This window comes from Ictidomys tridecemlineatus, chromosome 2 (assembly GCF_052094955.1).
Source record: "Ictidomys tridecemlineatus isolate mIctTri1 chromosome 2, mIctTri1.hap1, whole genome shotgun sequence".
In the NCBI taxonomy this organism is placed as follows: Eukaryota; Metazoa; Chordata; class Mammalia; order Rodentia; family Sciuridae; genus Ictidomys; species Ictidomys tridecemlineatus.
The window spans coordinates 232,237,332-232,262,587 of record NC_135478.1 but is presented as its reverse complement, the minus strand read 5'-3'; the positions used below and the strand labels follow the sequence as shown (position 1 = coordinate 232,262,587).

General features: G+C 57.8%; 1 long non-coding RNA gene and 1 other non-coding gene across 2 annotated transcripts in view; both read right to left on the bottom strand.

Annotated features, from left to right (window-relative positions):
• Positions 1-6,876: 6,876 nt before the first annotated feature.
• Positions 6,877-6,947, bottom strand: Trnag-gcc (transfer RNA glycine (anticodon GCC)). The gene has a single exon. It is a non-coding gene; the product is annotated as a tRNA-Gly (tRNA).
• A 9,165-nt stretch (positions 6,948-16,112) lies between these two features.
• The window catches only part of LOC144370457 (uncharacterized), a 30,836-nt gene continuing 21,692 nt past the window's right edge, over positions 16,113-25,256 (bottom strand). The window contains exons 2-3 of the long non-coding RNA XR_013430440.1: positions 17,203-17,450; positions 16,113-17,104 (exon numbers count right to left, since the gene is read on the bottom strand). This is a non-coding gene — a long non-coding RNA (uncharacterized LOC144370457). The remainder of the gene's footprint in view (positions 17,105-17,202; positions 17,451-25,256) is intronic.

Here is a 25,256-nt window from a genome sequence, read left to right as displayed (position 1 = left end):
TCACAGGGGAGTCTGTCAGGAGAACCTTGTAGGTCACAGAGGAGTCTGTGTCTTGCAGAGCTTTGTAGGTCACAGGGGAGTCTGTGTCTGGTAGAACCTTGTAGGTAACAGGGGAGTCTGTGTGTGGCAGAACCTTGTAGGTCACAGGGGAGTCTGTGTCTGGAGAACCTTGTAGGTCACAGGGGAGTCTGTGTATGGGAGAACCTTGTAGGTCACAGGGGAGTCAGTGTCTGGAGAACCTTGTAGGTCACATGGGAGTCTGTGTCTGGCAGAACCGTATAGGTCACAGGGGAGTCTGTGTCTGGCAGAACTTGTAGGTCACAGGGGAGTCTGTGTCTGGAGAACCTTGTAGGTCACAGGGGAGTCTGTGTTTGGAGAACTTTGTAGGTCACAGGGGAGTCTGTGTTTGGAGAACCTTGTAGGTCACAGGGGAGTCTGTGTCTGGAGAACCTTGTAGGTCACAGGGGAGTCTGTGTTTGGAGAACCTTGTAGGTCACAGGGGAGTCTGTGTCTGGAGAACCTTGTAGGTCACAGGGGAGTCTGTGTCTGGAGAACCTTGTAGGTCACAGGGGAGTCTGTGTTTGGAGAACCTTGTAGGTCACAGGGGAGTCTGTGTTTGGAGAACCTTGTAGGTCACAGGGGAGTCTGTGTCTGGGAGATCCTTGTAGGTCACAGGGGAGTCTGTGTCTGGGAGAACCTTGTAGGTCATAGGGGAGTCTGTGTCTGGAGAACCTTGTAGGTCACAGGGGAGTCTGTGTCTGGCAGAACCTTGTAGGTCACCGCGGAGTCTGTGTCTGGCAGAACCTTGTAGGTCACAGGGGAGTCTGTGTCTGGAGAACCTTGTAGGTCACAGGGGAGTCTGTGTCTGGGATAACCTTGTAGGTCACAGGGGATTCTGTGTCTGGGAGAACCTTGTAGGTCACAGGGGAGTCTGTGTCTGGGAGAAGCTTGTAGGTCACAGGGGAGTCTGTCAGGAGAACCTTGTAGGTCACAGAGGAGTCTGTGTCTTGCAGAGCTTTGTAGGTCACAGGGGAGTCTGTGTCTGGTAGAACCTTGTAGGTAACAGGGGAGTCTGTGTGTGGCAGAACCTTGTAGGTCACAGGGGAGTCTGTGTCTGGAGAACCTTGTAGGTCACAGGGGAGTCTGTGTATGGGAGAACCTTGTAGGTCACAGGGGAGTCAGTGTCTGGAGAACCTTGTAGGTCACATGGGAGTCTGTGTCTGGCAGAACCGTATAGGTCACAGGGGAGTCTGTGTCTGGAGAACCTTGTAGGTCACAGGGGAGTCTGTGTTTGGAGAACCTTGTAGGTCACAGGGGAGTCTGTGTCTGGGAGATCCTTGTAGGTCACAGGGGAGACTGTGTCTGGAGAACCTTGTAGGTCACAGGGGATTCTGTGTCTGGGAGAACCTTGTAGGTCTCAGGGGAGTCTGTGTCTGGCAGAACCTTGTAGGTCACAGGGGAGTCTGTGTCTGGCAGAACCTTGTGGGTCACAGGGGAGTCTGTGTCTGGAGAATCTTGTAGGTCACAGGGGAGTCTGTGTCTGGAGAACCTTGTAGTTCACAGGGGAGTCTGTGTCTGGAGAACCTTGTAGGTCACAGGGGAGTCTGTGTCTGGAGAACCTTGTAGGTCACAGGGGAGTCTGTGTCTGGCAGAGACTTGTAGGTCACAGGGGAGTCTGTGTCTGGGATAACCTTGTAGGTCACAGGGGAGTCTGTGTCTGGGAGAACCTTGTAAGTCTCAGGGGAGTCTGTGTCTGGAGAACCTTGTAGGTCACAGGGGAGTCTGTGTCTGGAGAACCTTGTAGGTCACAGGGGAGTCTGTGTCTGGAGAACCTTGTAGGTCACAGGGGAGTCTGTGTCTGGCAGAGACTTGTAGGTCACAGGGGAGTCTGTGTCTTGGATAACCTTGTAGGTCACAGGGGAGTCTGTGTCTGGGAGAACCTTGTAAGTCTCAGGGGAGTCTGTGTCTGGAGAACCTTGTAGGTCACCGGGGAGTCTGTGTCTGGCAGAACCTTGTAGGTCACAGGGGAGTCTGTGTCTGGGATAACCTTGTAGGTCACAGGGGATTCTGTGTCTGGGAGAACCTTGTAGGTCTCAGGGGAGTCTGTGTCTGGAGAACCTTGTAGGTCACAGGGGAGTCTGTGTCTGGGAGAACCTTGTAAGTCTCAGGGGAGTCTGTGTCTGGAGAACCTTGTAGGTCACCGGGGAGTCTGTGTCTGGCAGAACCTTGTAGGTCACCGCGGAGTCTGTGTCTGGCAGAACCTTGTAGGTCACAGGGGAGTCTGTGTCTGGGATAACCTTGTAGGTCACAGGGGAGTCTGTGTCTGGGAGAACCTTGTAGGTCACAGGGGAGTCTGTGTCTGGAGAACCTTGTAGGTCACAGGGGATTCTGTGTCTGGGAGAACCTTGTAGGTCTCAGGGGAGTCTGTGTCTGGAGAACCTTGTAGGTCACAGGGGAGTCTGTGTCTGGAGAACCTTGTAGGTCACAGGGGAGTCTGTGTCTGGAGAACCTTGTAGGTCACAGGGGAGTCTGTGTCTGGCAGAGACTTGTAGGTCACAGGGGAGTCTGTGTCTTGGAGAACCTTGTAGGTCACAGGGGAGTCTGTGTCTGGGAGAACCTTGTAAGTCTCAGGGGAGTCTGTGTCTGGAGAACCTTGTAGGTCACCGGGGAGTCTGTGTCTGGCAGAACCTTGTAGGTCACCACGGAGTCTGTGTCTGGCAGAACCTTGTAGGTCACAGGGGATTCTGTGTCTGGGAGAACCTTGTAGGTCTCAGGGGAGTCTGTGTCTGGAGAACCTTGTAGGTCACAGGGGAGTCTGTGTCTGGGAGAACCTTGTAGGTCACAGGGGAGTCTGTCAGGAGAACCTTGTAGGTCACAGAGGAGTCTGTGTCTTGCAGAGCTTTGTAGGTCACAGGGGAGTCTGTGTCTGGTAGAACCTTGTAGGTAACAGGGGAGTCTGTGTGTGGCAGAACCTTGTAGGTCACAGGGGAGTCTGTGTCTGGAGAATCTTGTAGGTCACAGGGGAGTCTGTGTCTGGGAGAACCTTGTAGGTCACAGGGGAGTCTGTGTCTGGCAGAACCTTGTGGGTCACAGGGGAGTCTGTGTCTGGAGAACCTTGTAGGTCACAGGGAGTCTGTGTCTGGAGAACCTTTTAGGTCACAGGGAGTCTGTGTCTGGAGAACCTTGTAGGTCACAGGGGAGTCTATGTCTGGAGAACCTTGTAGGTCACAGGGGAGTCTTTGTCTGGCAGAACCTTGTGGGTCACAGGGGAGTCTGTGTCTGGAGATCCTTGTAGGTCACAGGGGAGTCTGTTTCTGGCAGAACCTTGTAGGTCACAGGGAGTCTGTGTCTGGAGAACCTTGTAGGTCACAGGGAGTCTGTGTCTGGAGAACCTTGTAGGTCACAGGGGAGTCTGTGTCTGGCAGAACCTTGTAGGTCACAGGGAAGTCTGTGTCTGGAGAACCTTGTAGGTCACAGGGGAGTCTGTGTCTGGCAGAACCTTGTAGGTCACAGGGGAGTCTGTGTCTGGAGAACCTCTTAGGTCACAGGGGAGTCTGTGTCTGGGAGAACCTTGTAGGTCACAGGGAGTCTGTGTCTGGAGAACCTTGTAGGTCACAGGGGAGTCTGTGTCTGGAGATCCTTGTAGGTCACAGGGAGTCTGTGTCTGGAGATCCTTGTAGGTCACAGGGGAGTCTGTGTCTGGAGAACCTTGTAGGTCACAGGGGAGTCTGTGTCTGGCAGAACCTTGTAGGTCACAGGGGAGTCTCTGTCTGGGATAACCTTGTAGGTGACAGGGGAGTCTGTGTCTGGGAGAACCTTGTAGGTCACAGGGGAGACTGTGTCTTGGAGAACCTTGTAGGTCACAGGGCAGTCTGTCAGGAGAACCTTGTAGGTCACAGGGGAGTCTGTGTCTGGGAGATCCTTGTAGGTCACAGGGGAGTCTGTGTCTGGAGAACCTTGTAGGTAACAGGGGAGTCTTGTCTGGCAGAACCTTGTAGGTCACAGGGGAGTCTGTGTCTGGGAGATCCTTGTAGGTCACAGGGGAGTCTGTGTCTGGAGAACCTTGTAGGTCACAGGGGAGTCTTGTCTGGCAGAACCTTGTAGGTCACAGGGGAGTCTGTGTCTGGCAGAACCTTGTAGGTCACAGGGGAGTCTGTGTCTGACAGAACCTTGTACGTCACAGAGGAGTCTGTGTCTGGTGAACCTTGTAGGTCACAGGGGAGTCTGTGTCTGGCAGAACCTTGTGGGTCACAGGGGAGTCTGTGTCTGGAGAACCTTGTAGGTCACAGTGGATTCTGTGTCTGGAGAACCTTGTAGGTCATAGGGGAGTCTGTGTCTGGAGAACCTTGTAGGTCACAGGGGAGTCTGTGTCTGGAGAACCTTGTAGGTCACAGGGGAGTCTGTGTCTGGCAGAACCTTGTAGGTCACAGGGGAGTCTGTGTCTGGAGAACCTTGTAGGTCACAGGGAGTCTTTGTCTGGAAGATCCTTGTAGGTCACAGTGGAGTCGGTGCCTGGAGAACCTTGTAGGTCACAGGGGAGTCTGTCTCTGGCAGTACCTTGTAGGTCACAGGGGAGTCTGTGTCTGGCAGAACCTTGTAGGTCACAGGGGAGTCTGTGTCTGGGAGAACCTTGTAGGTCATAGCGGAGTCTTTATCTGGCAGAACCTTGTAGGTCACAGGGGAGTCTTTGTCTGGAGAACCTTGTAGGTCACAGGGGAGTCTGTGTCTGGCAGAACCTTGTAGGTCATAGGGAATCTGTGTGGCAGAACCTTGTAGGTCGTAGGTCTAAGCTCTGGGTGACTGGGAAGTGGCCGATTCCATGGCCTGGAAGGGCCCTCAGCTCTGAGAGTTGTGGAGTTTAGGAGTGAATTGTGAAAATAAAACAAAAGGAGAAACCTGCTCTCTTTAGTCTTACCCCTGAACACAGCTGACTTTACAGGGTTCTTTTCTCTGCACACAGTTTATGCAAGAAGCGCAGCAGGTCCATGAGTCCTCTTTCTGGTGACCCTGTAAGTGCTGTGGCAGATGTGTTTCACTCCTGAGCACCGGCCTCAGCAGGGACCCATGTCCCCACCTGAAGGGCCTGCTCTGTCTTTCAAACTCCTCACAGTACTTGGGGACATATCCCAAGTGGTAGGTACAGGAGACCAGGCCATGCCCGCAGCACTGACTTGTCAGCGTGGATCCGAAAAGTCCTGTGACAACAGGAAACCTGACACAGTGATGGGACACTCACCCAGCATCCTGAGAGACTCCCCAAGGGCAGGGTGCAGGGCTCATCGGCTGAGGCTCTGCAGCTGAGAAGAGCAAACAGCATCTCCATCCCTGGGTCTCGGCCCATGGAATGCCCCTGCAGAGCTTCGTGAGGTCCCTGGGCCAAGCAGGGGTCAGCATTGGGCTGTTCTTCATCCACCACTGGCTCTGGACGGTGGATGGCCTCGTGCTTAGACAGAAGGTCCGTGTGGAAAGCCAGTGGAAGCCTGTGCTGACCACAGAGCAGTGGAGAGGGAACAGCTGGCCACCAGCCTGCTGGGTTATCACCCAGTGAAAGCTGCCAGGCAGCGCCTGGCCTGTGCTGTCAGGGAAGCTGAGCAGGAGCAGTTGGCCACCAGCCTGCTGGGTTATCACCCTATAAAAGCCTCCAGTGGGGCCTGGAAACACCACTTCCTGACACCCTGGAAGCGTCCTGAGGACATGGCCAAGAGACACACAGGAGAGCTCAGGGGAGAACCAGGTCCCTAAAGTCACATTCTGCCCAACACTGAGGGCTTGGAGACACTGCCTCTCTGGGATGCAGCCAGAGGGACGCATCCTGCTGGTCCTCCGCCACAGAGGGAGCAGGCCAGCTTCATTCTCACCCCAGACTGACCCTCTGCAAACGCTTCTCTGCTTTTCACTATTTCTCTCTCCATTGAGCTTCCTCTGTCCACAATTTCCAACTCCAAGAGTCATTTCTATTTCCTTTTAATCCAAACTTAATGTTTTAAATGCTCTCATTATTCATGACATGCCTGTTTTCTAATATTAATTTGTTAGACAACTTAACAAATACTTGTGAAAGTGCCACCCAGCTGCAGGAGAGTGTGCCGTGTCTCTGCCTGTGCAGCCCACCTCCTCGGCCACCCCCAGGGCCTGGCCTCCTGCACAGGCAAGGTGCCCTGTGGAGATCTCCCTAAGAGTCCCGCCCATTCCACTTTAGTTGTTTATTTGGGGATGATCACTTAGCACCAAAAAGTAGATTGCAAAACCCACCATCAGGGCTGCAGAGCTACGCATTGCTTGGAACTCTGACCCTTGGCTTGTCTTCTGTGGAAGTCGCCAGGATGGGCTCCAGAGTCTCAGGTGAAGAGTCCCACATGTGCACGTGCAGGAGCTGTTCTGGGGAGACCCTCCTCCCCTGTGGCCCACTGCAGCACTGGCCCTCTGCAAGGCCCTGAGCACACACACACACACACTAGGTTGGACTGGCAAGTTTCCCACTCCTGCCCGGCCGCAGGTCCATCCACCCAGCTCTTGATCCCTTCTCTGCCCAGCGCGGCTCGCAACACGTTGTGTGGGCCGTGCGGAAAGCCAGCGTCAGGGCTTTTCAGTCAGTGCTGTAGCAGCTGGAACTTTGCTTGTCTTCCAAGGGGACGCCCAGGCAAAAGGCACCAATCTGCAGGCTGGCCCGACTTCCCTTGAGGAGGACGGGTCCCCTAGTCGGCAAGGGAGAGAGAAGTCTGGTGTCCGGCACGGTGGTGGGCGAAGGGGGCCTGCACAGAACGAAGGGTCAGAGAGGCACCGGAGCGGCCGCCGCGGCGCTCGAGGGCAGAGCGAGCGCGCAGCGCAGGCTGTGGGGTCCGGGCTGGGCTGCGGGACCAAAAGGGGACCGAGTGCTGCATGGGCCGGGAATCGAACCCGGGCCTCCCGCGTGGCAGGGGAGAATTCTACCACTGAACCACCCATGCACCGATGGCAGGCGCCTCCACGCAACCGCCAGACAGTGGTCACCGCCTCCGGTGAGGAGCTGCTGCTTGGGACCCGGACGGAGGGTTGGGGGCTGGATGGGCCGTTCCTAAAGGCATGCTGCCGGGGCCCCGGGGATGCGGCCACGGCCGCTGGCCGGGTGTGTGCCTGCGTGTGCCCCCCTCGCGGCGCTGGCGCGAAGCTCCGGATCCCTGCACCTGCCGGGCCAGCCCAGGCCCCCCAGACCGCCTTGTCCGCTGCCGCCTGAAGAAGCCAGGAGCCGGTCCAGGCTTTGCCCTCACGGGAACCCCAATCAGGCCAGGGGACCTGTGGCTCGGTGGCTGCCTTCGTCCACCCGCAAAGTCCCGGTGGCAAAGTCCAGGTCTGGGAGGCCCCACCTGCTCCCCCACTGGCACGTATCCAAGGACAGAGCATCACCTCACACAGGCCCAGTCTCAGCGCACAAAGCCAAGGGTGGAAATCAAGACTGGCTTTTCAGGGCCTCTTCCCAAGTGAAAGACCTGGCCCCCTGCTGGTATGATTCAAGGTCCCAGCAGGAAAACATGCGCAGAGAGCTCCTCCCAGGTTCTGTCCTCCCCTGGCCCTGCACCTGCCTGGACCCACTGTGCAGCCCCTCTCCTTCAGCTCATCCTCCTGGGGCTGTCCTTCAGAGCTCCACCCCCAAGTCACAAAGTCTTCTTGCCCAGAGAGCTTTTCAAAACACTGGAAACAGACATTTCTCAGCTCACCTCAAAAGCTGATGAGAATACGGCAGGTGCACACCTGTTTGGGGAAGAGCAGCACAAAATGCAGGCAGCCCTGGGATCAGGAGGAAATCATTTGGGGTTCAAATAGGCAAAACCTTCCACTGAAGACAGCACACACACCACCTCCGTCATTTCAACCAGGAGAATAAATACATCAAGGCAAGAAGCCCCGAGTAAGGGCCAGAGACTGAGCAGATGGTTGCACCTGGGTAGGGCCCCTCCTTGGCTGGCCAGGACACTCCAGACTGGGCTGCGTCCATGGGAGCCACAGGCCCAGGAGCAGGCGCAGGCCTGAGACACCAGCACCCTGAGGGCTTCTTGTTTCCTGAAGTGGAGCAGAACACAAGGCCTCCTGTGGCTGCCACCTGGTGATAGCAGGGTGCTTGTCACGCTGGGCCAGGTGTGGCCCCAGAGGAGCCGCTCTCAGAGTCCAGCACAGGAGGGCCCCTGGTCTGCACCTGGTGCAGCAGGATGGAGCTGAGGCATGGGTCTGCATCTCTGCTGTGGAGTGCCTGCACCCCTCTCCACCCTCCAGCTCCTGGAAGTGCCCCAAGGGCCCCTGCACAAGAGAGGGCTGCAGGGGGACCCCCGCTGCTCAGGCCCCCTGATGCCCCCAGCTCCATGTCAGTCCCTGGGGGCAGTAAAGTTCCTGGATCGAGGGCAGCATGAAGGTGGCCAGCAAAGCTCCCTGCAGGCCCAGGGGAGGCTTCTGTGGAGACCACCTCCACCTCTGTCCAGGCCTCCCTGGGCAGCTGCCCACATGAGCCTCCAGCATGACTACCATGGCCCCTTCTGCTGGGAGCCACTCTGCTCCTGCCCACCAGCAGTGGTGCCGGGCAGCTCTGCTGGGCCACTCCTTCCGCTATGACCTGTCCCATCTGCTGTGCCCACCCTCCCTGTCCTGCTGTCCTTTCAGAGCCTGGGTCAGCAGGTCAGTTTCCACCTCTGCAAGAGCCTACATCCCATCGCTTCAAAGTGTCCACAGATGTCCACAGATGTCCACAGCATCTGTCTGCGTTAAAGTCTCTCACATGTCCACTCCTGCTACAGCCCACCTCCAGGGGGTACCAGGCCAGCCCCTGTGTGCAAGCCCACCTCCGGGAGGTACCAGGCCAGCCCCTGTGTACAGGCCCAAATCTGGGGGTACCAGGCCAGCCCCTGTGCTACAGCCCACCTCCAGGGGGAACTAGGCCGGCTCCTGTGTACAGGCCACCTCCAGGGGGTGCCAGTCCAGCACCTGTGGACAGGCCACTTCCAGGGGGTACCAGGACAGCCCCTGTGTACAGGCCACCTCCAGGGGGTACCAGGCCAGCCCCTGTGTACAGGCCCAACTCTGGGGGTACCAGGCAAGCCCCTGTGTACAGGCCCACCTCCAGGGGGAACCAGGCCAGCCCCTGTGTACAAGCCCACCTCCAGGGGGTGCCAGGCCAGCCCATGTGTACAGCCCACCTCCAGGGGGTGCCAGGCCAGCCCCTGTGTACAAGCCCACCTCTGGGGGGTACCAGGCCAGCCCCTGTGTACAGGCCCACCTCCAGGGGGTACCAGGCCAGCCCCTGTGTACAGCCCACCTCCAGGGGGTACCAGGCCAGCCCCTGTGTAAAGGCCCACCTCCAGGGGGTGCCACGCTGGCCCCTGTGTAAAGGCCCACCTCCAGGGGGTGCCAGTCCAGCCCCTGTGTACAGCCCACCTCCAGGGGGTACCAGGACAGCCCCTGTGTACAGGCCCAACTCTGGGGGTACCAGGCCAGCCACTGTGCTACAGCCCACCTCCAGGGGGTACCAGGCCAGCCCCTGTGTACAGGCCCACCTCCAGGGAAAACCAGGCCAGCCCCTGTGTACAGGCCACCTCCAGGGGGTACCAGGCCAGCATCTATGTACAGGCCACCGCCAGGGGGTGCCAGTCCAGCCCCTGTGTACAGGCCCACCTCCAGGGGGTACCAGACCAGCCCCTGTGTACAGGCCCACCTCCAGAGGGTACCAGGCCGGCCCCTGTGTACAGGCCACCTCCAGGGGGTACCAGGCCAGCCCCTGTGTACAGGCCCACCTCCAGGGGGTACCAGGCCAGCCCCTGTGTACAGGCCACCTCCAGGGGGTACCAGGCCAGCCCCTGTGTACAGGCCTACCCTTAGGGGCTACCAGGCCAGCCCCTGTGTACAGGCCACCTCCAGGGGGTACCAGGCCAGCCCCTGTGTACAGGCCACCTCCAGGGGGTACCAGGCCAGCCCCTGTGTACAGGCCCACCTCCAGGGGGTACCAAGCCAGCCCCTGTGTACAGGTCACCTCCAGGGGGTACCAGGCCAGCCCCTGTGTACAGGCCCACCTCCAGGGGGTGCCAGTCCAGCCCCTGTGTACAGGCCCACCTCCAGGGGGTACCAGGCCAGCCCCTGTGTACAGGTCACCTCCAGGGGGTACCAAGCCAGCCCCTGTGTACAGGTCACCTCCAGGGGGTACCAGGCCAGCCTCTGTGTACAGGCCCACCTCCAGGGAGTACCAGGCCAGCTCCTGTGTACAGGCCCACCTCCAGGGGGTGCCAGTCCAGCCCCTGTGTACAGGCCCACCTCCAGGGGGTACCAGGCCAGCCCCTGTGTACAGGGCACCTCCAGGGGCTTCCAGCAGATTATACTTGATCTCTATCTTCAGCAGCGCATTCTGTCTCAAAATCTGTGGTGAGGCTTTCTGTTTGAATAGATACACAGATTTCCTCCTTTCCTTCCATTTTCTTACCTTTATATGTTTCACATGTCTCTTAGAAGCCACATATAATAGTTTGGGGTTTTAATTTTTGCCTTATAATTATTTGTTCCATTTAAATGTAATTATTGATATATTTAGTTTAGAATCTACTCAGTTATTGACTGCTTCCTGTTTGTCTCACCTGTTCTACATTTTTCTTTTCCATTCACATTCTGTTGAATTGATTTGTTGCTTTTGGTTCTTCCTTTTATTTATTTATTCATTTCACTTTTAACTTGGAAAGTATGTTCTTTTACTATTCTTTTACTGGTTATATTTGAGATCAAAACATACATCTTTAATTTAGAAAGTTCACATTTAAATCAGTCCTTTTCCTCTTAAAATGTGAAGAACATGGAACACTACTATCCGTTTACCAGCTCACAAACCACATGCTATTGGTTATGAGCTGAAGGTCTGTAGTCCCCATATTTCAGTGCTGAAGCCTAGTTCCCTGTCTCAGCTTGGGAAATGGCCTGCTCTCTCCAGGGTGGTGGCCACGTGAGACCCGTGTGCTCTGTTTTACTTCAGGAAACGTGAAGCGCTCAAGATGACGGTGTCTCAGCACCCCGTCGAGGTTATGAGGGTGGAGCCCTTACAAGCAGAATCAGTGCCCTCACAAGAGCGGGCCAGAGAGCCAGCTGGTCTTCTGCCATCTGGACAATGACCCTCCGAAGCTTCCTGCTGGCCACGACACCTGGCTCTGGGATCTCCGTCTCTGGCACCCGGTGTGTGCCAGCTGACAGAGGCGGACATGCTTTTCAAGACCCTCTGAACACTGGCGGTACTTTATGAAGTCTCGTTTCCAGACTGGCTGGGTGAAGTTCAAAGTCGGAGTCCTAGCCTACGGCACTCAGCAGCAGCATTCCAATTTTTTTTATTTTTCTTTATAGTTTTATTTTGTTTATTTATCTGTTTGGTGCTGAGGATCGACCCAGGGCCCCGGCCCGGCATTCCATTGTTCTATAGGTTCTCTGCTCCTTCCTGAAAACCAACTGTCCTAATGATTGCTTGTGGTCACAAGGGCTTTGTCCTGGCCTGCCTGAGGAGCGTGTCACATGATCACCACTGGTGTGTGGTGCTGTGCGTGTCGGAGTGCGGCTTGTTTGAACTACTTCTGTCTGGAACGCAGTGACTCTGGAGTCTGGAACGCAGGCCTTTGACATGTTCACGGTCTTCAGCAATTTCTTCAGGGGCTGTTGCTGCCTCCTCTCTGCACTCTCCCCTGCCATGGCAACTGTACATTGACCTACTTTCTCTTTCTGCTCCGCTTTTTAATCTCTTTTTATTCTTTTTTCTATCTCTTTGGCTATTCTATTAATTCACTATATTCTCTCTTTATTTTTAACATATTCTGTCTTTTTTGGTCTATGAATTTATTCTGTACTTTTAGTCCATTTTCTGTCAGAAATAACACCACCAGAGATTGAAAAAGTAGCCCATTGTTTTGGCTGACACTTCTGCAGCTGGTGGTGGCTTTTTTTTTTTTTAAATTTTGGTACCAGGAATTGAACCCAGAGGCACTTAACCACTAAACCATATCCCAGCCCCTTCTTATTTTTTATTTTGACACAGGTTCTTGCTGAGTTGCTTACGGCCTCACTAAGTTGCTGAGCCTGGCTTTGAACTCACGATCCTCCTGTCCCAGCCTCCAGAGCCACTGGGATTACAGGAGTGGTGACCTTCTTGCTGGCAGGCTCCCCAGGGGGCACAGTGCATGACAGGTGAGAGACAGGAAGTGAGTGTATGTGTCCCTGCTGGTCTCTCTCTGACTCTCCTTTAAAGCCACCAGTGTTGACTATGAACTCCCTAGTGATCCTGTTTAATCCCCATTCCCTCCAATGCCCCCCCCATTATCTCACAATGGGATTATTTTCAAGATGAGTTTTCAGAGAGAAAAGACCATGGTCAAACCACAGCATGAACTGCCCTCCAGTTCCACTGTCCCCTAGCTCTGTCTAAGACACAGTAAGTGCGTGGAGTTCATTGTTCCTTTACGGGACTTTATATTCTAGAACTTCCACTTGGTTCTTAGGTCTTCTTATTTCCATTTCTTCGCCAAAATTTGTGGTCATTTTACCTTCAGTTTATTAAGAATGGTTAATAAGAAGTATTTTCTGACCCCTAATTGATGTTGTGGATCTGTTTCCATTATTTCTGTATTTTTTCAATCACATTTCTTGTCTCCTTGAGGCAAGGTCTTCTTATATAGACAGATAGATAGAGAGAGATAGAGATAGAGATAGAGATAGAGATAGAGATAGAGATAGATAGAGAGATAGATAGATATAGATAGAGTTAGAGATAGAGATAGAGATAGAGAGATAGAGATAGAGATAGAGATAGATAGATAGATAGAGATAGAGATAGAGATAGAGATAGAGAGATAGAGATAGAGATAGAGATAGAGATAGAGATAGATAGAGATAGAGATAGATAGAGAGATAGAGATAGAGATAGAGAGATAGAGATAGAGATAGAGAGATAGAGATAGAGATAGAGATAGAGATAGATAGAGATAGAGATAGAGAGATAGAGATAGAGATAGAGATACTGAGGTTCCTTGCTCCTCCACGGAGAACCTATACTGTCTTGGTAGACAGCAAGCTGAGCTCCTCCTGGGCTGGGGGCCTGGGGGCCGGGCGGCTCCACCCCAGAGTCGTGATGGGTGTGCACAGGTGAATCCTGGCTGGTCAGACCCTCCTGTTCCTCGTAGACCCTCGGTTCCCTTCCATATTCCAGTCTTTGCTCTCAGGACTCAGCCAGCCGCTCCATAGGAAAGGGCCCTGGGTTCCCCCCACCGTGGGCTCACATTGAAATGGTGAAACAATAACCGTGAAACAAGGGACCTTGCCCCTTGTAACAGAGAGGACCAAAATTCATTCACCACCTCGTTTTCAGGAACAGGACTGGCCCTGGAGAAGATCCAGAACCCAGCCCCTTTGGATCCTCATGCCTTGGATTCTGTCCACACAGACCCACAGCTATGGCCAGCTAGGATCAGCCTGATTCTTCAGACCCCTTCTGGAACTGAGTGACTACATGAGTCTGGTTAAGGGAATGTAGGTGTAAGTTCCAGGGACTGTCCTTAAAGGGAAGAGTATTCCTTTGTTTCTTCGTCCATGTTGCAGCCTGGAACTGAGATGTAATGGCTGCACCCACCTTGGACAATGAGGACCTTGTTGGTGGGTGCCCCATGTGGCACTGTGACAAAGCAGGAGGGACTGGCTCCATTGGAACACCAATGGAATTTATGGGAAGTAAAGCCTCTATTTTTTCCCTTTACTTGTGGCTAAAACGCCCTAAAGAGTTTACCTAGTGAAAGGGCATTGATTAAAGGGTACCGGATGTCAGGCGGCCCTGGGCGAGTGCTGATGGACATATGAACTGCAGTCCACCAAGCCAACAGGAACCACGGCGCCTAGATCTGTCTTCTCCAACGGTGTTTGGGTGGACAGGCTAGGGGACCCCCTTTCCTTCCAGCTTGCACTCTGATGTCCATGTGCAGTCTCTGGGGCCATCCTGCCTATCCCCTGCCTCCAGGACCAGCCAACACCAGTTTGGGGGGTGGCTAGTTTTGGATGACCAACCATGAACTCCCGGATCCATAAAAATGACTCCACCAAGGTGGAGGTGGCCATCATCGGCCTGGTCAGTTGGCGTCTGCGCTCCCCCTGCACCTGCCTCTCTCTGGGCTACTGTTTCCACTGGGACCATGTGGCTCTGGAGGGCCTGGGCCGAGGACGAGCGCCAGGCCTCTGAGTGTCTCCTGATGATGCAAAACCAGAGCGGCGGCCACACCCTCTCCAGAGCATGCTGGAACCTCAGAGGAGGAGGCCACACCCTGGACGCCATGGACGCTGCCTTGGCCTGGGGAAGATCCAGAACCTAGCCCTTTGGATCCTCAGGCTTGGGTTCTGCCCACAGACCCACGTCTCTGTGACTTTCTGGAGAACCACATCCTTGATGAGGAGGGACGGCCACGGGACTAACCTTGGCGTCTGGTGGGCCCCCAGGCTGGCCCCTGGGGTGCGGTGGCCTTTGATGGGGCTCCTCTGCATCTCCTGGCCTTGGGTTGGGCCTGAGCCTCTCCTCTAACCCCTCGGCAGCTTTTTAACCACCATGGAGCCCCTCCTAAGCCTTAAACCACAAGAAAATAAAGTTTTTTAGCAGAAAACAAACAACAACAAAACCGCAGGAAACAGGTGGAGTCCCGGAGTGATCTGGAGGCTTAACCAGAGGAAGCATTTGATTTCCACCTTGAAGGAGGGACAGGATCCACACCTGCAGAAGTGAGTGGACCAGGCAAGAAGGGTCAACAATCACGTGTTCAGGGCCGGGAAGACCGGCGCCCTGAGGAGTGGGGGGTGTGACCATGGAGGCGCCTGGAAGCAAGCCGGACGTCTGGGCTCTTCTGGCTCAGAAGTTGGACACATCCACAGACCTGGTGGCTCTGAACCGAGGTCACCCAGGACCGAGAGTGGCAGCCTCAGTTCCCTGCAGTAGCCATTTGGACCAGTAGCCTCTTGGGGCTTAAGGACCAGGACGGGGATCCAGGTAGTGGACAATGGCTCAGGGGAGTGGCTTCTACCCCGGAGCTGAGGATCACTCCCCAGAGGGGCCTCCTGCCCCTCCACCCCCAGGGGAGTGCCATGTCCCCAAGGGGAAGGTCGCGATGACCCCAGCTTGTGTCCATTCCTCTCTGGCGTTCTCGCCAATCCTCAGATGGGAAGACTAATCAGGACAAAGAAGGCTCTTCCTCAAGAAGGGAGTTCCTGTGGGCAGCTTGGCGGGAGAGGAGGTGGGAGGAAAGCTCCACTTACAATCTGCTCTGAACCGTGACCCCCGACCCCGGGGAGCACGTGGAGGGGTGCAAGGAAGAGGCTCCATGGGAGAAGTGGCGAAGGGCACCCACGCAGCCATGTGACACTCAGTGTGGTTTCTCCCCGGGAGGAAGCGGAACCTCGCTGTGGTCAGGGATGTGCAGGAAGGCCGGCCGTTCATGAGGGCCTATGGGAATCCGCTTCAGCAAGCTTCCTATCCCCTTCCCACGGTGCACCTGGGCCCGAGGGCAGCCGGAGGTCCCCCAGGGCTGCAGGGTGGGCCTGAGGACATGAGGGCATGGGTAGGCCCAAGGGCACGTGGTGCACGGGGGGGGGGGGGGGGGGGGCAGGGGGCAGGGGGCAGCAGGGCTCGAGGAGTGTGGGGTGGGCCCAAGGGTGCAAGGGGTTTGGGGCGGGCCCGAGGGCAGAAGTGTGGATGCACAGGTTTAGGAAGACCAACGCTGTGAGAAGACAGCGCCATGAGGCCCTTTGCACACAGTGCGAAGACACACAGGTGGACGGGCCAGAGCACACCATCCAGAATGAGAAGGGAGCAGTGGAGGAGAGCCAGCGCACTGGCCCTGGGGCATCACGGAAAGGAGCCGTGGCCTCAGACCCAGGCCACAGGAGGGAATGGCCAGGGAGGCTCCAGGCGCCTCCAGCACCCCCCAGGAGCCTTGTCCTCAGGGGTGGGCTGGGAGGCCATGTTAGCAGGTCAGCAGGGGAGTGGGTGGGGAGCAGAGGGGGAGGAGGGGCACCGAGTTCAATCCTGGGCTCTGCCAGGCTGGGCTGACAGCAAGGGCAGGGCCCCTGAGTCTTTCCCCTGGAGTATGAGCAGCCAGAGGTCCACAGCCAACCAGGAGCCTCCTGAGAGGCCCAGCAGGATTTAGTGATGTCCTCCCTGGGCTGAGGCTCCAGGAAGCACCCACAAGCCCTGTGAGCTTATGACCCTTACAAGAACCCAATGCTTCAAGAAGCAGAAGGACCATGAAAACAGACGCTCTCAAGGTGGACCCGTGGCCTCTCTCAGGTCCCCGATGCTCGGGGGGTAAGTGTCTGTACAGCGGGTGGACAGAATCCACCTGTGAATGGGTCATCTTGAAAACTCAAAGCGAGTCGACCTTCATGAGAACCCAGTTCAGAATCACTCTGTCCCTGGAGACCCCAGGGATGGGGCCTGCTCTGCATTCGCACCTGGAGCTGCTTGGAGAGACTGAAGGCACTGTGATGTGGGGTGAGCACAGGTGCTGGCTGGGCAGGAGGGGTGGACAGGCCAGTTAGCGCCCGCGGAGGAGGCGGCCTGCAGGGCTGAGCTGGCTCACCTCGGGCCAACTTCAATCAGCAGGAAGACCCCTGTCTTCTGTTCAGTTTTCCAACTCGAATCTGTGGGGAGCTGAGCTCCCATTGCACTTCAGCCCTCAGGGTTTGATGCAGACAGACTCCTGCCTGTCTTCTCCTCTCCTTGTCACCATGACTCTACTCTTGTTCCAGGGAGGATCCGCTGGGGCTTGGAGGCCCAGGTCTGAAGGAGGAGGTCCCTGCTGGAACTGGTGACCGCTCCTCCTCCTGAGTCCCCCACCCCAAGGTGCGGAAGTCTGAGCCCTGCAGATGTTAGTGGGGATTCCTTCTAAACAACTGCAGCACACGGTGTCCACGATTGTGTTGATGGAACACAATCTCAGGGCGCGGAGTGGATGTCGGCAGTGCCTGTGTTTTGTGACTAAGCCAGAGTTTTCCGTTGAGCGAAAGTGTTACTGTTTCCAACTCAGAGAACTTCCTCCTTGTCAGCCTTGACACTTTGTTCTTTTTCAGTGTGGAGTCTAGCCACGGATTCCACCTATCATGAAATGTGGGGTATTTCAATGTGGCAATCTCTAGTTAAAAAGCAAACACCACCATCCCGCATGACCTCCACACGCACACCCATTTGCACACCTGCTTGCAGGAATGAGGGCCACAGGAAGCTCCTAGGGTCAGCCAGTCTGAAGAGGGTTCTGTGTGGCAGGAGAGGAGCTGCCTGAGGTCCTTCACCTGCTTCCTGCCCCGCCCCTGCTCAGCCTGGTACTCCACAAGCTCCACGGGTGGCCGGGCACCTGCGGTCACTGCCTGGAGGGGTGGCACACTCGGCCCAGGACCGTCCGCTGCTCCCTGGGCCCAGCACTGGGCGGCTCCTGACTCAAGACCTGCAAAAAAGACAGTTTGTGGTTTGAAAGTGAAATGCCCCCAAAGCTCACAGCTGAGACAGTGCAAGAGGCTCAGGGAGAGGTGACGGGTTGAGGGGCCTTACCCAGTCCGTGAGTCCATCCCTGACGGGATTAGCTGGGTGGTGGCTGGAGGGGGTGGAGGGTGGCTGAAGGAAGTGGGGCGTGGGGGTGGCCTGGGGCACATTTGTATTTGGCCAGTCTCTGTGCCTCCTGGTCATCCTGTGAGCTGCTTCCCTCCTCCACACTCTTCCACCAACCCCAAGGAATGGGGATGACTAAGTACAGAGGCCTCTGAAACCATCCGCCCCCAAATAAACTCTTCTCCTCTACAGTCGTTCCGCTCGGGTGTCTCAGTCACAGCAGTGAAAAGGCTGACCGCACAATCGTCCTTGTCTCGACCACAGGAGGCGTCTGAGGGCTGGGAGAGACTTATTAAATCGACTTTTGGAGAATCACGTACGTACAGCCTAACGACTGAGATCACTCCAGACCGGTGACAGCCCCTCACAAGAACCACCCACTGAATTCCATCCAGGGTTGTCCTGCGTCCTCAGTGCCCGTGGGGGCCGCAGAGGAAAGAGCAGAGCTCAGTGTCTGCCTTAAAACTGGAGAAACCTTGGGCTGGCTGCAGGTGAAGCAGGCGTGGGGTGGGCAGCCGCGTGCAGCCCCAGGGAGGGGAGGAAAGGGCCGCTGCCCAGCAGGACTCTCCACGGCCGCCGGCAAAGCCCACCTGTCCACTCACGTCTTAGGGGGCGCTGAGTGTGGGACAAGTTCGAGGTAATGTCCCAGGAGGCCCGAGTGACAAGCACCCTCAGCTCCGCCCCCTTTTCCTGAAGCAGGAGGGTGGCCCTGGTGGCGTGCTGAGTGGCAGGCAGGAATGTCTAGGCCAAGGGTGTCTGTGCAGGCTGCTGGGGAGACCCAAAGAGGCACAAAGAGGAGTTGGGGAGGCCGGGCTTCTGAACCCTCCGTGTACTTGTCAGGAAACACAGACTGTGACCCTCAAGTGGGCAGTTCCTTCGACAAAGCACTCCCCATTAGTCACATAGTGAGAGCTGCCTGTGGTGGAGACGCAGAGCACCAGTATGGACAGGAAGCAGCAGGTCCTGCCGCCAGGTGCCACTGCGGTGGCAGCACTAGGCCAGAGTCAGAGCAGCCTCACGCCTCTGAAACCTGGCCGTGCAGGGGCTGCTGCAGAGAGCACAGTGGCTAGCTCTAGGACACTCTGGGGCCTTGGAGGGGCCCAGGTGAAGCCTGTCAGAGAGCGCACGCCCTCGGCTGGGCTGACCTTGCTTGGCCCCGCAGTCCTCTGCACGCTGCTGTCACAGGAGCATCCCGTCCCCACGCTGTTCCCAGCAGCGCAGGGCAGGAAGTGCAGGCTTACATCTCTGCAGCTGTCTCGGTTGGTTTGGGCCATGCTGTGGCTTGGATGAGTGCCTCCAAAGGCCCCGGGTCACAGTGTGATCCCAGCGTGGTGCTCCGGGGAGCCCTGAGGCGTGGGTCTGGTGGGGACCTCAGGGCACAGGGCTGCCCTTGCGGGGACCATGGGACTCGGGCCTCTCTCCCTGGCTGGAAGCGTGAGCTCTCACTCCACACCACCTCTGTGGTCTGCCACCTCTCCACAGGTCCCAACAGTGAGGCCACCCAGTCACTTGAGCCTGCAGAACCCAGTGCCAAAACAGAGCTTCTCTCCTTGTGAGCTCAGCTGCCCTGGGCACTTCACGGTGGTGACAGGAGCATGGCTCCAGTGCCTAGAGCACCACCCATCATCTCCCACAGTCGGCTGGCAAAAGCCCAGGCGAGGGCCAGCCGACGAGTCCTGGAGAGACGGCATCTGCTGCCTCTCTGCAGCTCACCTGGTCCAGGGTGAGCCTGAGCCTCTTCCCCTGCCTGTGAGGCCAGCCACACGGGCCTCGCCCTGGACATGGTCCAGCCCACCTGACCAGCACCCAGATTCCACCATCTAAGTCACTCTGGGGTCTTTGGATTTCAGCAAACCTCCTAGACGAGGCTCAACTACTGGAAAGTAAGACTCAGGAAGGAAAGTTTCAACAGGACACCCAGATGAGGAGCCTGTGAGGGAGGGTGGCGGCTCCTGCAGCAAGGGCCCTGGGGCTGCAGGAAAAAGAAAGAGCTGGCAGTCACCATGACCCACTCAGCACTGTCCCACGACACACAGCTCATTCCTGGACTAAAACTCTGCCAACACTAGACACTGGAATCTCTTCTGTCTGGAGAATAAAGTCATAAATATTGGTCCTGCAGATCAGTCCACCCACAGGAAACCTGGGATTGTGTTCTCTGGCTGGGTACAGGGGACCTCCAGCTCAGCAGACGGTTCCAGGAAAATACTGTTTTTCTGGGACCCCCCGTTGCTCAGGGGGAGGGAAGAGCAGTGGCCCGAGCCTCTGACTCGACTGACGAGGCCCAGAGAGGGAAGGCAGCCTGCCCAGAGGGGCCCAGGCTGCAGAGCTCAACCCACCCCCGGTGCAGCCCCGTTCATGCTCCCGTCCAGTCCTGTCCTGCGAAGCCAAGGGAGGAGGAGGACACTGTGTCCAGCCAGCAACCTGGTGTCTGACCTGCCCAGCTGACTGTCTCTTGTGGGAGGAGGCTGCTGGACGAGGCAGGCTGGCCGTGAGGCGGGAAGCAGGGGTTGGACGCAGGGAGGCGCCAGGAGCGAGAGAAGTGGACACAGTCACGCGTCCACTGCACACCGGGGGCCAGGAGGGAGGGCGCCGCCTACTCCCTCCTCTGGAAGGCCGCCCAGCGAGAAGGCTCACCCTGGCCTCGGTCGGGAGGCTGGCTCTGGGCCTGCAGGCCACGCCGCCCCGAGGGCACCTCTTCTCTCCCTCACAGGAGGACCGAGACCCAGCAGGCCCCGCCTCCTGGCAAGAGGCTTCCTCTCTCCAGCAGCCAGCTCCATCCCGGGTGTCGGTGACGTCCTGCAGGCCCAGGGGCCTCCCCGCACAGGCTGACCGGGACCCAGGGGGTGCAGGGTCTCAGGCTCATGTCCCCTGGCTAATCCCACACCTGGGGCCATGCCTGGCCTTGTCCAGGTTGAGAGTCAGCTGAGGAGGAGGTTTTATTATTCACTGAGGCCTCTGTTGAGACTCAATAAGGTATTCACAGCGCAAGATGCGCCAGTGCTGAGGGCCCTGTCCTCCCTGTGGTCCCCCCGACTGTCCTCCCTGCTGTCCTCCTACTGTCCCCCCTGCTGTCCCCCCGACTGTCCTCCCTGCTGTCCTCCCTGCTGTCGTCCCTGCTGTCCTCACTGCTGTCCTCCCTGCTGTCCATCCTGCTGTCCCCCCTGCTGTCCTCCCTACTGTCCTCCTTGCTGTCCTCCCTGCTGTCCTCCCTACTGTCCTCCCTGCTGTCCTCCCTACTGTCCTCCCTACTGTCCCCCTACTGTCCCCCTACTGTCCTCCCTACTGTCCCCCTACTGTCCCCCTACTGTCCCCCTACTGTCCCCCTACTGTCCCCCCTGTTGTCCTCCCTACTGTCCCCCTACTGTCCCCCTACTGTCCTCCCTACTGTCCTCCCTGCTGTCCTCCTACTGTCCTCCCTACTGTCCTCCCTGCTGTCCTCCCTACTGTCCTCCCTGCTGTCCTCCCTGCTGTCCTCCCTACTGTCCTCCCTGCTGTCCTCCCTGCTGTCCTCCTACTGTCCTCCCTACTGTCCTCCCTGCTGTCCTCCCTACTGTCCTCCCTGCTGTCCTCCCTGCTGTCCTCCCTGCTGTCCTCCCTACTGTCCTCCCTGCTGTCCTCCCTACTGTCCTCCCTGCTGTCCATCCTGCTGTCCCCCTGCTGTCCTCCCTGCTGTCCTCCCTACTGTCCTCCTACTGTCCTCCTACTGTCCCCCCTACTGTCCTCCCTGCTGTCCTCCCTGCTGTCCTCCCTACTGTCCTCCTACTGTCCCCCTGCTGTCCTCCCTACTGTCCTCCTACTGTCCCCCTGCTGTCCTCCCTACTGTCCTCCCTGCTGTCCTCCTACTGTCCTCCTACTGTCCCCCTACTGTCCTCCCTATTGTCCTCCCTGCTGTCCTCCCTGCTGTCCTCCTACTGTCCTCCTACTGTCCCCCTACTGTCCTCCCTATTGTCCTCCCTGCTGTCCTCCCTGCTGTCCTCCTACTGTCCCCCTACTGTCCTCCCTATTGTCCTCCCTGCTGTCCTCCCTGCTGTCCTCCCTACTGTCCTCCCTACTGTCCTCCCTACTGTCCTCCCTGCTGTCCTCCCTGCTGTCCTCCTACTGTCCTCCCTCTGTCCTCCCTGCTGTCCTCCCTATTGTCCTCCCTACTGTCCTCCCTACTGTCCTCCCTGCTGTCCTCCCTACTGTCCTCCCTACTGTCCTCCCTGCTGTCCTCCCTGCTGTCCTCCTACTGTCCTCCCTCTGTCCTCCCTGCTGTCCTCCCTATTGTCCTCCCTACTGTCCTCCCTCTGTCCTCCCTGCTGTCCTCCCTATTGTCCTCCCTGCTGTCCTCCCTACTGTCCTCCCTACTGTCCTCCCTACTGTCCTCCCTGCTGTCCTCCCTACTGTCCTCCCTCTGTCCTCCCTGCTGTCCTCCCTATTGTCCTCCCTGCTGTCCTCCCTGCTGTCCTCCCTGCTGTCCTCCCTGCTGTCCTCCCTACTGTCCTCCCTACTGTCCTCCCTGCTGTCCTCCCTATTGTCCTCCCTACTGTCCTCCCTGCTGTCCTCCCTACTGTCCTCCCTATTGTCCTCCCTACTGTCCTCCCTACTGTCCTCCCTACTGTCCTCCCTACTGTCCTCCCTGCTGTCCTCCCTATTGTCCTCCCTGCTGTCCTCCCTGCTGTCCTCCCTGCTGTCCTCCCTACTGTCCTCCCTGCTGTCCTCCCTACTGTCCTCCCTACTGTCCTCCCTACTGTCCTCCCTACTGTCCTCCCTATTGTCCTCCCTGCTGTCCCCCCGACTGTCCTCCCGACTGTCCCCCTACTGTCCTCCTACTGTCCTCCCTACTGTCCTCCCACTGTCCTCCTACTGTCCCCCTGCTGTCCTCCCTACTGTCCTCCCTGCTGTCCTCCCTGCTGTCCTCCCTACTGTCCTCCCTGCTGTCCTCCTACTGTCCTCCCTGCTGTCCTCCTACTGTCCTCCCTGCTGTCCTCCTACTGTCCTCCCTGCTGTCCTCCTACTGTCCTCCCTGCTGTCCTCCCTGCTGTCCTCCCTACTGTCCTCCCTGCTGTCCTCCCTGCTGTCCTCCCTACTGTCCTCCTACTGTCCTCCTACTGTCCTCCCTGCTGTCCTCCCTGCTGTCCTCCCTGCTGTCCTCCCTACTGTCCTCCTACTGTCCTCCTACTGTCCTCCCTGCTGTCCATCCTGCTGTCCCCCCTACTGTCCTCCCTACTGTCCCCCCTGCTGTCCTCCCTGCTGTCCTCCCTACTGTCCTCCTACTGTCCTCCCTGCTGTCCTCCCTGCTGTCCTCCCTGCTGTCCCCCTGCTGTCCTCCCTGCTGTCCTCCCTGCTGTCCTCCCTACTGTCCTCCCTACTGTCCCCCCTACTGTCCTCCCTGCTGTCCTCCCTGCTGTCCTCCCTGCTGTCCTCCCTGCTGTCCTCCCTGCTGTCCTCCCTACTGTCCTCCTACTGTCCTCCTACTGTCCTCCCTGCTGTCCATCCTGCTGTCCCCCTGCTGTCCTCCCTGCTGTCCTCCCTGCTGTCCTCCCTGCTGTCCTCCCTACTGTCCTCCCTGCTGTCCCCCTACTGTCCTCCCTGCTGTCCTCCTACTGTCCTCCCTGCTGTCCTCCCTGCTGTCCTCCCTACTGTCCTCCCTGCTGTCCTCCTACTGTCCCCCTGCTGTCCTCCCTGCTGTCCTCCTACTGTCCTCCCTGCTGTCCTCCCTGCTGTCCTCCCTGCTGTCCTCCCTACTGTCCTCCCTGCTGTCCTCCCTGCTGTCCTCCCTACTGTCCTCCCTGCTGTCCTCCCTACTGTCCTCCCTGCTGTCCTCCCTGCTGTCCTCCCTACTGTCCCCCCTACTGTCCTCCCTGCTGTCCTCCCTGCTGTCCTCCCTACTGTCCTCCTACTGTCCTCCTACTGTCCTCCCTGCTGTCCTCCCTGCTGTCCATCCTGCTGTCCCCCCTACTGTCCTCCCTACTGTCCCCCCTGCTGTCCTCCCTACTGTCCTCCTACTGTCCTCCCTGCTGTCCTCCCTGCTGTCCTCCCTGCTGTCCCCCTGCTGTCCTCCCTGCTGTCCTCCTACTGTCCTCCCTGCTGTCCTCCCTACTGTCCCCCCTGCTGTCCTCCCTGCTGTCCTCCTACTGTCCTCCCTGCTGTCCTCCCTGCTGTCCTCCCTGCTGTCCCCCTGCTGTCCTCCCTGCTGTCCTCCCTACTGTCCTCCCTGCTGTCCTCCTACTGTCCTCCCTGCTGTCCTCCCTGCTGTCCTCCCTGCTGTCCTCCCTGCTGTCCCCCTGCTGTCCTCCCTGCTGTCCTCCCTGCTGTCCTCCCTGCTGTCCCCCTACTGTCCTCCCTGCTGTCCTCCCTGCTGTCCTCCCTACTGTCCTCCTACTGTCCTCCTACTGTCCTCCCTGCTGTCCATCCTGCTGTCCCCCTGCTGTCCTCCCTGCTGTCCTCCCTGCTGTCCTCCCTGCTGTCCTCCCTACTGTCCTCCTACTGTCCTCCTACTGTCCTCCCTGCTGTCCATCCTGCTGTCCCCCTACTGTCCTCCCTGCTGTCCTCCCTACTGTCCTCCCTACTGTCCATCCTGCTGTCCCCCCTACTGTCCATCCTGCTGTCCTCCCTACTGTCCATCCTGCTGTCCTCCCTGCTGTCCTCCCTGCTGTCCATCCTGCTGTCCCCCTACTGTCCTCCCTACTGTCCTCCCTACTGTCCTCCCTACTGTCCTCCCTGCTGTCCTCCCTGCTGTCCCCCCTGCTGTCCCCCCTGCTGTCCATCCTGCTGTCCTCCCTGCTGTCCTCCCTGCTGTCCTCCCTGCTGTCCCCCCTGCTGTCCATCCTGCTGTCCTCCCTGCTGTCCTCCCTGCTGTCCTCCCTGCTGTCCTCCCTGCTGTCCATCCTGCTGTCCCCCTACTGTCCTCCCTGCTGTCCTCCCTACTGTCCTCCCTGCTGTCCCCCTGCTGTCCTCCCTGCTGTCCTCCCTGCTGTCCTCCCTGCTGTCCATCCTGCTGTCCCCCTACTGTCCTCCCTGCTGTCCTCCCTGCTGTCCTCCCTGCTGTCCATCCTACTGTCCTGCCAACACTCCTCCCTGCTGTCCATCCTGCTGTCCTCCCCCCCACTGCTGCCCAGCACAGCCCCCAACCCTGGCAGTACCCAGCAAGCATCTGAGGAGCGCCGCTTCATTTGCTCATTCCCAGGGTCCTGTGGGCCAGGAGCTTGGCGAGGGCTCCGCTGGCAGTGCCCACTTGGGGTGTGGTGGAGCCAGTGGGCTGCAGGGCCATCCCTCAGCATTCACGGGGGTTGCTCCCAGGACCCTCTGAACCACAGGGTGCTGGGGCTCACGTGGTGTTTGTGGGGACGCTTCGGCCACCTCCGGTTTGCCTGCATTGTCCACTTCCCAGTGCAGTGGTCACGTCTCGTTGTTTAGGTTCAGTGACGAGGAAAGGGGCAGGATGTGCCCAGTGCAGACCTGAGTCCTTGTCCCTCTTATTTCTGGTGGTTGGATATGAGACGCAGAACCCGAGCACGGGAGGACCCACTGGGACTGCCCTGGGCGATGCAGGGCCAAGATCCCGGGCAGCTGACGGGCCGTCTGCGGGCTGGAGCCAGGGAAATAGGGCAGGTGCTGAGCCGGCGGCAGAGAAGACGGGCCTCCCAGCTCCTCTGTCTGT